Below are 13,704 nucleotides of genomic sequence, written 5' to 3' on the forward strand. Positions count from 1 at the left end.
ACAGGCCGATCTCAGTGATAAACACTGACGTGAAGATTTATGCTAAAATACTAACATTAAGAATAGAAAAAATACTGGATAACATATTAGGCAAAAAACAGGACGGTTTTAGAAAAGGCCATCATATGCGTGATAACATCTTTGCTGCAATTAATTTTCAATTTAGAGCCAACTGCAATAAAAACAAAGCAGTTTTGTTAGCAATCTATGCCGAAAAGGCATTCGATCGAATAGCCAGGCCATTTATTTATGCATTACTTAGATTTTATGGTTTTGGGGAAATTGTTATTGGTAGAATTATGGGACTATATCGAAATCAAGAAGCTAGGGTTAAGATTAATGGGATAATGTCAAAACCATTTACAATGAATAATGGAGTCAGACAGGGATGTCCCCTTTCCCCTCTACTATTTAATCTGTGCATGGAGGTTTTAATTTCATTTATACAGAAACATTCGGAGGTATTGGGTTGGAAAATAGGGGACTATGAAAATAAGATCCTGGTTTACGCAGAGGATTTATTGTTAACCTTAAGCAATCCCCAACTTTCATTAGATAAGGTCTACAATATCCTAGAGGATTTTTCTAAGGTCTCAAACTTTAAAATAAATAATGAGAAGTCAATTTTGTTAAACCTGGGTTGTGACTAGGGTTTATTAGAAGAGATTAAAAGTAAATACCATTTCAATTATACAGATAAGAAAATTAAATACTTAGGGATTAATCTGTAAAAATAGCGACGATCTTTTCAAAGAAAATTATGTATCTATTCAGAATGAAGGTATACCGTATATACTCGCATACAAGCGGGTCCCCCGCTCCCCCCATGGCCGCCGCCGCTGCTATTACCTGTCCGCATCTTCTATTTCAGTCTCCGTGCTTGTAAACATTCAGAGCAGCGCGCCCGGCGCTGCTACTGTGACGAGGCAGGAGGCAGAAAAGAGCGCGGCTTCCTGTTACTATGGGAACCGCTCTTTCCTGGCTCGCCGCTCGTCACAGTAGCAGCGCCGGGCGCGCTGCTCTGAATGTTTACAAGCACGGAGACTGAAATAGAAGATGCGGACAGGTAACAGCAGCGGCGGCGGCGGCGGCCATGGGGGGAGCGGGGACTGTACTGGCTAAACTGGGGCACTTTACTAGCTATACTGAGCGCTATACTAGCTAAACTGGGGCGCTATACTGAGCGCTATACTGAGCACTATACTAACTAAACTGGGGCTCTATACTAGCTATACTGAGCACTATACTAGCTAAACTGGGGCTCTATACTAGCTATACTGAGCACTATACTAGCTAAACTGGGGCACTATACTAGCTATACTGAGCACTATACTAGCTATACTGAGCACTATACTAGCTATACTGAGCACTATACTAGCTATACTGAGCACTATACTAGCTAAACTGGGGCACTATACTAGCTATACTGAGCACTATACTAGCTATACTGAGCAATATACTAGCTAAACTGGGGCACTATACTAGCTATACTGAGCACTATACTAGCTGTACTGGGCACTATACTAGCTAAACTGGGGCACTTTACTAGCTATACTGAGCACTATACTAGCTATACTGAGCACTATACTAGCTATACTGGGCACTATACTAGCTATACTGGGGCACTACCTACCCCATACTGGACACTTTACTAGCTATATTGCGACACACTGGGGGAATAAGGCGGCCAGCATTTCCTACCCCCGGCTTATATGGGGTCAATCATTTTTCCCTGGTTTTTCAGGGAAAAGTTGGGGGGTCGGCTTATATGCGGGTCGGCTTATATGCGAGTATATACGGTACATCTATTAAATTCAATGGAAGGATCCCCCCTGAATGCTATTGGCAGAATCAATTTTATAAAAATGAAAATTCTTTCCAAAATTAATTTCGTCATGCAGAACCTTCCAATAGCAGTTCCTAAATTCTGGTTTGCAAGGTGGGATAAAGTTTTTGGGGACTTTGTCTGGCGAAAGAACAAACATAGAATAGCATTCCGAACGATATGTCGTTCCAAGGAGATGGGTGGTATGGGGGTTCCGAATGTCCTACATTATTACAAGAGTATACAACTTGATAGGTTATTGGACATTAGGATAGCTTCTCACCAAAAGTTTTGGGCCAGAAATGAGAGGGAAATCATAGATTTTACACAGATAGAATCCTGGCACCCCAAAACGGTCAGGAAGGTTGTACAAGTAACGTCACACCCTCTTCTCGTTCCTACCCTTCAGTCCTTTGTGGAACTATTGGAATGTGGTCATAAAAAAGAAATCTCCCCCTTGACGACCCTGGGAAATAACCCAGGTTTTGGACCTGGATTGGAAGAACACTGGTTTAACCCATTCAGGTTCCGTCGTTTTCACGTGAGAAATGTTCACCTCCCATTCATTCGCCTATAACTTTATCACTACTTATCACAATGCACTGATCTATATCTTGTTTTTTCCGCCACCAATTAGGCTTTCTTTGGGGGGTACATTTTGCTTAAGAGCCACTTTACTGTAAATGCATTTTAACAGGAAGAATAAGAAAAAAATGGAAAAATTCATTATTTCTCAGTTTTCAGCCATTATAGTTTTAAAATAATACATGCCTCCATAATTAAAACTCGCGTATTGTATTTGTCCATATGTCCCGGTTATTACACCGTTAAAATTATGTCCCTATCACAATGTATGGCGACAATATTTTATTTGGAAATAAAGGTGCATTTTTTCCATTTTGCATCTATCACTATTTACAAGTTTAAAATAAAAAAAATATAGAAATATTTCATCTTTACATTGATATTTAAAAAGTTTAGACCCTTAGGTAAATATTTACATGTTTTTTTTTTATTGTAATAGTTTTTTTTTTATACTAAACATTTTATATGGGTACTTTTGGGAGGGTGGGAGGTAAACAATAGATTTATAATGTAAATGTGTGTTAATTCTTTCTTTTTTTTTTTTCAGGTGTAGTATTACTTTTTGGCCACAAGATGGCGGCCATGAGTTTGTTTACATGACGTCACTCTAAGCGTAGCACGCGCTTAGAGTGACGCATCGGGAAGGAGACGGCCAGAAAAAGCACAGCTTCCGAGAGAAGCTGTCGCTTTTTCAGCGGGGGAGAGGAATCAGTGATCAGGCTCCATAGCCCGATACATTGATTCCTTGGCTACCGAATCCGCGGCCGGGAGTGCGCGTGCACGCACACGATCGGCCGCGGGAGCGCGCAATGGCGCGCATGGTTCCTGGACGTAGAAACTACGTCCAGGAACCAAAATAGGTTAAGGACACCTTGTTCATACCGACAACAACGCTATTAGAGATTATTGATTTAAAAATATGGGATCTAGACAAAGCTAAAAAGAAAGAAAAGTACTTCAAATATCATCAATTAATAAGTTTTCTTGATAAAGTCAAGGGTACGATCAGAAAACAACAAAACTTTTTTGAAAAGTGTTTTTCCAATGCTACAAAGAAGGAAAAATCTATTTCCCATTTATACATTTTTATAAGCCAGCATTTGGATCCACCTCTCCCTCCCTTCTGCAGCAAATGGGAAAAAGAGTTGGCCTCTCCACTCGCCCTGGACTGGGATAAAATATTCCAAAATATTTGGGTAACGTATAACCCTGGGTATCAGTTGGTCAACTATAAATTGGTAGCAAGATAGTATATCTCCCCTGCTCGAAAAGCGAAGATGGGAGCAAATCAAGATGATTTATGCTGGCGATGCCACATTGATAGGGGTGATCTGAAACATAAGTGGTGGACGTGTCCCAAGATCCAGAAATTTTGGATAAATATAGAATCATTCTGTGGTAGACAGATAAACAAAAGTTGTAAATTCACAGAACAGATGACTATTTTTGGACTTGGGGACAACAGTAGTTTGGCTTTCCCAGCAGCAATTGTGGCAAAAAAAATAATAGCATGTAATTGGAAAAGCCCAAATGTCCCGGATTTCGGGGAATGGATCGGCGAAATGGGAAGGTTCCTGGAATTAGAGGGGTGGGAGGAAGACGAAGGTACCAACAGTAAAATTCTGGATAAGTAGAGATCATCATGGTTGGAGATCTTTGAATAGGAAAAGTGGGGAGTGGGGGGTGGGAGCCCAGGGCTGGAAGATTGGAGAGTGAATGAAGGATATTGGTCTGTATGTATGGAATTTTATGAGAGGGTGGTTGTGTAGGAGTTAAAGTTACCTCTGTATGCCTCAAAAATGAGTATCATTAAATAGTATTAATAATGTATTAAAAAAGCCCCGCAATGTTAACCTATGATGAAAGTTCAGCTCAACTCGGGAGCATGGCAATGAAGTGATGTACTCATTAGTTGAGCAGGTGAACGATCTGAGGTAGAAAAAAAAAAAAAAAAAAAAAAAAAGGGGTTAGTCCTGTGAAACACTCTTGGAGTGTCAGCCTTGCTCTTTGTTTGAAAATTAGCCTAGAGTAATTCCTGGGACTGCACTAGGCAGGTTCTCTAGTGCAGTTAGGATTGCATATCTGTTTTGTTTGTCTGTTGCGATTGTCCTGTCCCAGCGGTGGGCGATAGGAGATCGTTCTGATCTTTGTTCTTGGAGTATAGCTGGAGCAGCGGTTGCTACCAGCTATCTCCTCTAATCTGTCTTGCTTGGATCGCACTCGCCTAGCGCTAGTGATGTGGATCCTATCGCTCACTTATTCCTGTTTTCGTGTATCCGTCTGTATCCGTTCTCACTTGGTTTCCTTTGTTGTGTGTCCGCTGTCGCAGGGTGGCGGCTAGATTGGTGGACATACATACATTCCTCATCTGTGCTTATTCGGTCTTGTGTCGCTGTTAGCAATCGCCATCTCTGGCGATTGCCTTCTCACTTTGTCTTCATGGTTGTGTGTTCATCGGCGCAGGGTGACGAGTCGACGACTAGTTTGGTGGACACACATACCCTCTGTCGCTTTGATCTCTCTCTTTCAGGGCTATCTTGCCCTGCGTTTCTTCCCTTCGTGCAATTCCTGTCTGCCGTGTGTGGCAGGGCAGAGGAGCTGTTCCTCTGCACTCCACAGCTTCACCTGTCGACAGGAATTTCCCTCTACAGGTGCATTGCACCTTTTGCTGGGTTCCCTCAAATTACACGCTTGTGGAGGATTTCCGCAGTGTTAGCGCACGTCTTGTGCGCTGATCACAGAGAGAATTCCACAATCGTTACAGTTTACTAAAGACAGGTCCTGTTTGACTAACATGCTCAGCTTTTGTGAGGTAGTGAACGCTAACGTGGATATTGGGAATGCTCTAGATGTGATATACTTGGACTTTGCAAAGGCCTTCAACACTGTTCCCCACAAAACGGGAAATAAAAAACTTGAGATGCTAGCATAATATTGCCCCTGTTTTACTCTCTAGTAAGGCCACATATGGAATTCAGTTCTGGGTACCACATTACAGGAAAGATATTGCAGTTTTAGAGCAGGTGCAGAGATGAGCAACAAAATTGATATGAGAGATGGAAGGTCTCACTTACCAAGAAAGGTTAGATAAACTGGGTTTATTTAGTCTGGAGAAAAGACGACTCAGAGGGGATCTAATTAGCATGTATAAATAAATCAGAGGGCAATATAAAAGCTTGGCAGATGAGCTTTTTGTCCCTAGGCCTTCACATAGGACCAGAGGACATGATCTGCGCATGGAGGAAAAATATTTTAGCCATTTATTTAGGAAAGGGTTCTTTACATTAAGAGTGATTAAGATGTGAAATGCATTGCCACAGGAAGTAGTTATGGCAAATTCTATATCTGCATTTAAAGGGGGCTTAGATGCTTTCCTTGTGTTGAAAGACATCCATGGCTATAATTACTAGGTAATGCCCAGTAGTGTTGATCCTGGGATTTTATCTGATTACCATCTGGAGTCGGGAAGGAATTTTTTCCCTTTTGGGGCTAATTGGACCATGCCTTGTAAAGGTTTTTCACCTTCCTCTGGATCAACAGGGATATGTGAGGGAGCAGGCTGGTGTACTTTGTTTTCTGGTTGAACTCGATGGACGTATGTCTTTTTTCAACCCAAATAACTATGTAACTATGTATTAAAAAAAACAACAACCTGAGAAATCACATGCACATAAGTATTCACAGCCTTTGCTAAATATTTTGAATGTGATGCCACACGCTTTGCACACCGATCCTTGGCCACTTTCGTCCATTCCTCTTTGCAGTACCTCTCAAGCTCCATCAGGTTGCATGGGAAACGTCAGCACACAGCCATTTTAACATCTCTCCAGAAATTTTCAATCTGATTTAAGTCTGGGCCATTCAAGAGCATTCCCAGAGTTGTCCTGAAGCCACTCTCCTTTGATATCTTGGCTGTGTGCTTAGGGTCCTTGTCCTGCTGAAAATTGAACTGTCGCCCCAATCTGAATTCAAGAGCGCTGTGGATGAGGTTTTTATCCATGTTCCTGCTGCTGAAAAACAACCTCACAGCATGATGCTGCCACCATCATGTTTCACTGTAGGGTTGAGTGGTGCCTGGTTTCATCCAAACGTGACGTCTGGCATTCACACCAAAGAGTTCAATCTTTGTGTTATCAGACCAGATCATTTTGTTTCTCATGGTCTGGTCCTAATGGATCGGAAGGTAGATTCTTTCCTAAAATTATACTGTTAATGCACACCTTTATCATAAACTCATTTCACTGTGCAGAAATAGAGGCTGACAACTGTTTGTAAATAGTGACACAGCTGCCCTGTGAAATCAAGTAAAAAGACAAAATTAATGATACCTATTCATCATTATTAATCAAGTGAAACATTAAGGATGGACCCTTTTACACTGCATGCCCTTCAATTTGATTGTTCGAAGCGCGTGCGTTTTGTCAATCACAAGGGCACCGTGATTAATGTAGTAATTGCAGTGCCCCGTACAGAGTGGTGTGATAAGTTTTTACCCCTGTCACAAACATAGTGCCTGCTGCAGTTTTTCTGCATTTGCGATCAGGTTAAATGATAGAGATTGCATCCAAAATGCCTAGCAAATGTGGTGCTATGCAATTTGCTTTGCTTTTTTTTCACTTTTGGAATCGCGATCGCATCATGGTACAATGTGCGCTGGAAAACAAGTTAAAATTGTGATTACAGCAAGCCATGGAAGGGCCCTAGAGCTTTCTTACAACTTTTTCTGTAACCTGGTTTGGTCTCTGTTGTTTCTACCTTCCAAACGTATACTGAATATGCAATGCATCTTGTTAAGAACAAGAAATTGCGCCCTCTGGCAATAAAGTCCAATCAATAGATCAATCTCACCTGGGGGAGAAAGGGGAGTTACCCGGGGACGCACCCTGGTGCCCTCACAGCGGGTTGGCCAAGGCTGTGCAAGGCGACCTTGGTTGCTTGTTTAAAGCTGCCACCCTCACCACCCAATAATTGTATTTATTTATGTAAGACACCTGAACCGGGAGACATGTGGAGGTTTCCATATTTATTTCCTTATAAACAATACCAGTTGCCTGGGGTGTACTGCTAATCCTGTTCCTCCAATACTTTTAGCCATAGACCCTGAACAAGTATGCAGATCAGATGTGTCTGACTGAAGTTTGACTGGATTAGTTTAATGCTTGTTTCAGGTGTGTGATCCATATGCTGCTGCAGCTTAAAGCGGTTTAAAACTTTCTCAGCGGTGGGATTTGACAAATGTCTGTATCAGAAAAAGGGAGAGAAGAGAGCACCTCTATGGTGCAATACCTTTCATTCAGTTTGCAAATTGCAAAAGAAATGCTTGTAAAAGATTGCATAAATTTGCAAGCATATCTCACATGCTCAATGTTCCACTCCTCGGACGTCGACCATGGCCAGTGGGGGACATCAACAAGGGTCTGTGGTAGGTCTGAAGTCCAGGAAAGCTCAATCCTGACTTGACAAAGACACACTGGCGTGTTGAAATGCGTCGTCATTATAACTCGGCACTTGGAGCTTGCCTGGACTCCAGACCTACCACAGACTCTTGTTGATGTCCCTCGCTGGCCACAGTCGACGTCCGAGGATATGCTTGCAAATTTATGTGATCTTGTACGTGAATTTCTTTTGCAATTTACGCACTGAATTAAAGGCATTGCACCATAGAGGCGCTCTCTTCTCTCTCCTTTGGCTTCAGAGCTCAGCAGTAATGCCTGGAATTGGTATTGTTTAAAAGGAAATAAATATGGCAGCCTCAATATCCTTCTCAGTTCAGGTGATCTTTAACCACTTCAGTAGCAGCGGTCTCTGGCCCCTTAAGCAGGTAACAAGTATTATCAGCACACCACTTTTTCAGCACACTCTTTATTGTGCCAGTGTCCACAGAAAGGTCCAACAATTGTTTTCGGGGGCCTCAGGGTCCCCCTTTATCAAGGCCTGTGGTTACATGTTGTAACCACATTCCTTGATAGAGGGGGACCCTGTGAGGCCCCCAAAACAATTGTTGGTGTGCTGATAATTCTTTTTACTTGTATTAGTCAGTGGTACTGCCTATACCACTTTATCAAGCACACAGAAATATTGATGGTGTGCTCACTCCACTCTTGGATTTCTGGCCCCTTAAGGACCAGGGATCGCTGGTACAAAAAAAAGCTGGGCCTACCGATGTCACGCCACATGGACCTGCCGCACCTGGCTCCAGACCCTGTGATCAATGCAAGCCAATGAGATTGGCTCACAGTGATCACGTGGTCAGGAGCCAATAAAATCGGCCGGCTCACGGAGCTCTGCTGGCAGCGGCAGGAAAGCGGTGTGATCAACAGTAGCCTGCGGTGGGCTAATTGAAATCTACACCCTGGCAGCAATAACAGGTCCCAAACAGGAGGTAGATTTCAATTAGCGTGGTCAATAACTGGGTTTTAAATAGTTTGCTGGGTTAACGTGCACCCCATCAGCCTATAGTGCTAAATATTGTGTCCTGACTTTAATACATGCTACACCTAGTTTTTTATATCCAGTATTTAAAAGGCATCACAGTTACATAGTATGGTAAGTTAAAACACCTAAGTTGCTGTTTTGTCGTTTTCGGCACCATCACTACCCTTTGCATTTTTTAAATGGAACACAAGATGGCAGAGTTGATAAACGCTTTGTATTGATCTTACAGCTCAGGTTTGTATTACTTTGTAAATAGGAGGAATAAAGTCCACATTGCCATTGGGGCTGGATCAGTGAGGGTGGTTTAATACAGATTAGCAAGCAATATGCAATGAAATAAAGGTTAGTTGATACCCTAAGGGAATTAATGTAATTGAAAAATAAAATGTGCTGCATAATAGGATAGCATAACTCATAAATACAAAATGTTCCAGTGCTTTAAGAGATTATATTGAGTAATAATACATTAACATTGTGCAAAACCCATATGCAGTGTGTACCATAGCATAAAGAACTTCACACCCAGCCTAAACTGCCTGGAGCAGATTTATTAAGACAGAAAAGCAGTGGATGAAAATGAAGCCGTTCTTCAGAGCAACCAATCACCTTTCAACTGCAGAATTATACAAGAGTTATAACTGGTTGCTTTGGGTAACTGCACTACTTCTGCTCCTGATTTCACCGTATCAGCTATGGTAGTTCCATGATGATAATAATATAAAGCTGCAAGGGAACTGCACAGAGAGACTCCCTTCTCTACTGCTCCTCATTCTCCAGTATATTCAACCCCACCCCAAAAAGCTGCAAAAAGTAAAATGTGTGATTTTGTGCAACACATACATGCTATATTGTCCCATCTTATATTGCTCATCAGGTACACAGGGCTGTACACAGGGCTTTTATAGTGTTTGCAATTTTTATGTTTTATTCTGTGTGTGGGGGGTGGGTGGGGGGTCCTCAGAATGTCTTGCCTCAGAATGTCTTGCCTGGAGTGACAAAAGGCTAGAAATGGCCCCGTTCTGAGCTGTAGCTGCTACCACAATAAAACCAATAGGCGAGTTGTTGAGTTTGTGCAGCCACATAGTATTTCTGAAAAGATGAGAGGTCAAGCCCACCCATATCCTTATGATTTTGAAGCAATATGTATTTCAGTTTAATTCTAGATATATTCCATATGAAACTTCACACAAGTGTTCTTAGTTTTTTAAAGAAGCTTTGAGGGATATAAATTGGGGAGTCATGCAAGACATACAATATTTAGGCATGAGCACCATTTTAACCAGCTTTCTGCCACTTACAGGGGAAACTTGGCCCAGCCCCTAAATCTTTCTATACCATATGTCAGGAGAGAGATAACCTCACCTACTACTAATATCCTTTTAATTGTATGTCAGGGTAGAAACTATCCACTTTCAGTGGGGCATTAGAAATGAATTAATTCATTCTGTATAGTGTGGTAGAAATATCACTCAGTTAAGGCTTGAAGTGTATTTGAGTAGCAAAAAAGTTTCTGTACTGTGTTAGCCAAACAAATTATATAGGTAGAAAAAACATCGTTTTGTAAAAAATAATACCTTTTAATGGCTAACTGATAGAGTTAAATTATTCACTACACAGAGAATAGAATGTGTGCATTAAACACCAAGTGAACACCTGACAAAACTGGCTAAGCAAATTTGGCCTAATTGGCTATTCATGAGGCAATGCTCATGCAAATATGCATTCGCTTTCGCATGCCAACTTATGCAGGGTCCAAAACCAGGGTCCAAAACTAATGCCGCAAAGCGGTTGCCCTGCGGGAATTAGTTCATGCTACAATAGCACTATCCAGGAGCGCCACGAGGAGGCTTCCCAATGCCCCCATACAACAGGGGACCGCGGGGTCCCAGGCGCTCTCACTGCCTGGGAACCACAGCAGCACCCCGGAGGGGGGGCCGCCTGTGCCACCCAGCCTCCCCCTCTGGGGTGCTGCTATGGTTCCCAGGCAGTGAGAGCGCCTGGGACCCTGCGATCCCCCGGTTGTATGGGGGCATTGGGAAGCCTCCCCGTGGCGCTCCTGGATAGTGCTATTGCAGCATGAACTAATTCCCGCAGGGCGACCGCTTTGCGGCATTGGTTTTTGACCCTGCATAAGTTGCACCCAAGGCTGAGACACCAAAGTGCGCCCCTCCATCCCTCCTACCCTAGCTGTCACACGCTGATTGCGATTAGACTAAGAGGGCCACAGGGCCCACAACCTCCCCAACACCTTAATATCTAGTTATCTGGCTTGCAGTCACTGCTATGTATCCCCTTTTCTTATTTCTTTCTGCTTCATACACAATTAGGAATGGCAGCTGAATGAATTGTGCGCCCCCTCCAACACTGCGCCCTGAGGCTAGAGCCTCTCCAGCCTATGCCTCGGCCCGGCCCTGGTGCTGGTTACTGTTTATCCGTTAGGTGTCAGGTGATCAGCAGGCTGGAGCCAGTGAGTTAGTGCAACCATACATGAAATCCAGCAGGTTTCTGAAGATCATGAAGCCAAATCAATCATGTTACATAAGGTGTCATGAATCCTATTCCACAATTTAAACCTTCTGTTAATGTCTTGAACATTTTCATGATCTTCAGAAACCGTCTGGATTTCATGTATGCTTGCACTAACTAGAGATGGCCTGAACGGTTCGCATGCGAACGGTTCCAGGCAAACTTTCGGTGGAACGCAAACTTTTGCGGAAGTGCGATTCGCCCCCATAGTGCGCCATTAGGGTCAACTTTGACCCTCTACATCACAGTCAGCAGGCACATTTGTAGCCAATTAGGCTACACTCTCTCCTGGAGCCACTCCCCCCCCCCCCCTTATATAAGGCAGGCAACCCCGGGCTTTACACTCACTCGTGTGCCTGCATTACTTAGTGAAGGGACAGCTGCTGGCAGACTCTCATAGGGAAAGATTAGTTAGGCTCTTGTAGGCTTGTTAGCTTGCTCCTGGCTGATTCTTATTGCTAAAATAGCACCCCTCAACAGCTCTTTTGAGAGCTAATGTTCTCCTGATGTGTTTTTTTTTTTTTTGTGTTGCCCACTGACACTGCATTATACAGCCCTGTCTGTTGCAGCTGGACCTTGGTAATTGCTATCACTGTGCCAGCCAGGCCCTGCCTAACTATCTATACTGGGACACCTACCTATGCCTACCTAACTACTGGGGCACCTACTTACCTATACGGGGACACCTACCTATACCTACCTACCTACCTATACTAGGGCACCTACCTATGCCTACCTACCTATACTGGGAGTTCTACCTATGCTTACCTACCTATACTGGGACTCCTACCTATGCCTAGCTAACTACTGGGGCACCTACCTATGCCTATCTACCTATACTGGGGCACCTACCTATGCCTATCAACCTATACTGGAACTTCTATATATGCCTACCTACCTATACTGGGTCTCCTACCTATGCCTAGCTAACTACTGGGGCACCTACCTATGCCTATCTACCTATACTGGGACACATACCTATGCCTACCTACCTATACTGGGACTTCTATCTATGCCTACCTACCTATACTGCGTCTCCTACCTATGCCTAGCTAACTACTGGGGCACCTACCTATGCCTACCTACCTATACGGGGACTCCTACCTATGCCTAACTACTGGGGCACCTACCTATGCCTATCTACCTATACTGGGACACCTACCTATGCTGACCTACCTATACTGGGACTCCTACCTATGCCTAGCTAACTACTGGGGCACCTACCTATGCCTATCTACCTATACTGGGACACCTACCTATACTGGGATTTCTATCTATGCCTACCTACCTATACTGGGTCTCCTATCTATGCCTAGCTAACTACTGGGGCACCTACCTATGCCTACCTACCTATACTGGGACTCCTACCTATGCCTAGCTAACTACTGGGACACCTACCTATGCCTACCTACCTATACTGGGACACCTACCTATGTCTACCTACCTATACTGGGACTCCTACCTATGCCTAGCTAACTACTGGGGCACCTACCTATGCCTGTCTACCTATATTGGGACACCTACCTATGCCTACCTACCTATACTGGTACTCCTACCGATGCCTAGCTAACTACTGGTGCACCTACCTATGCCTAGCTACCTATACTGGGACACCTACCTATGCCTACCTACCTATACTGGGACTCCTACCTATGCCTAGCTAACTACTGGGGCACCTACCTATGCCTACCTACCTATACTGGGACACCTACCTATGCCTAACTACCTATACTGGGACTCCTACCTATGCCTAGCTAACTACTGGGGCACCTAACTATGCCTACCTACCTATACTGGGACACGTACCTATGCCTACCTTCCTATACTGGGACTCCTACTGATGCCTAGCTAACTACTGGTGCATCTACCTATGCCTATCTACTTATACTGGGACACCTACCTATGCCTACCTACCTATGCTGGGGCACCTACCTATGCCTACCTACATACAAGAAGATAATAAGGTAGTTGCTTCATTGTGGACAGACCAAATTTGATTAGCTGGACAGTCACTGTTGTTCTATCATTGAGCTACCACAGCCTGGCGACCATATGGGCTTGAAAACCGCTATCGCCACGGTGCGCACCAGTCCAGCACGGCCGTCACTACGCAAACAGCTGTTTGCGCTGCATTTCACAGTGAGTTTGGTGTGTCAGTGTGAAGCAGTACTCTAATTACACTCCTTGATTGATGTATACACATACAAGATGTTTGAAAGCACTTTAGTCCTGCAATTTAGCATTCAATGTGATTTCTGCCCATAAAATGCTGCTTTGCGTCAAATCCAGATTTTTCCCCGGGACTTTTGGCGTCTATCCCACTCATCCATGCC

Source organism: Hyperolius riggenbachi, chromosome 7, assembly GCF_040937935.1.
Source record: "Hyperolius riggenbachi isolate aHypRig1 chromosome 7, aHypRig1.pri, whole genome shotgun sequence".
Lineage (NCBI taxonomy): Eukaryota > Metazoa > Chordata > Amphibia > Anura > Hyperoliidae > Hyperolius > Hyperolius riggenbachi.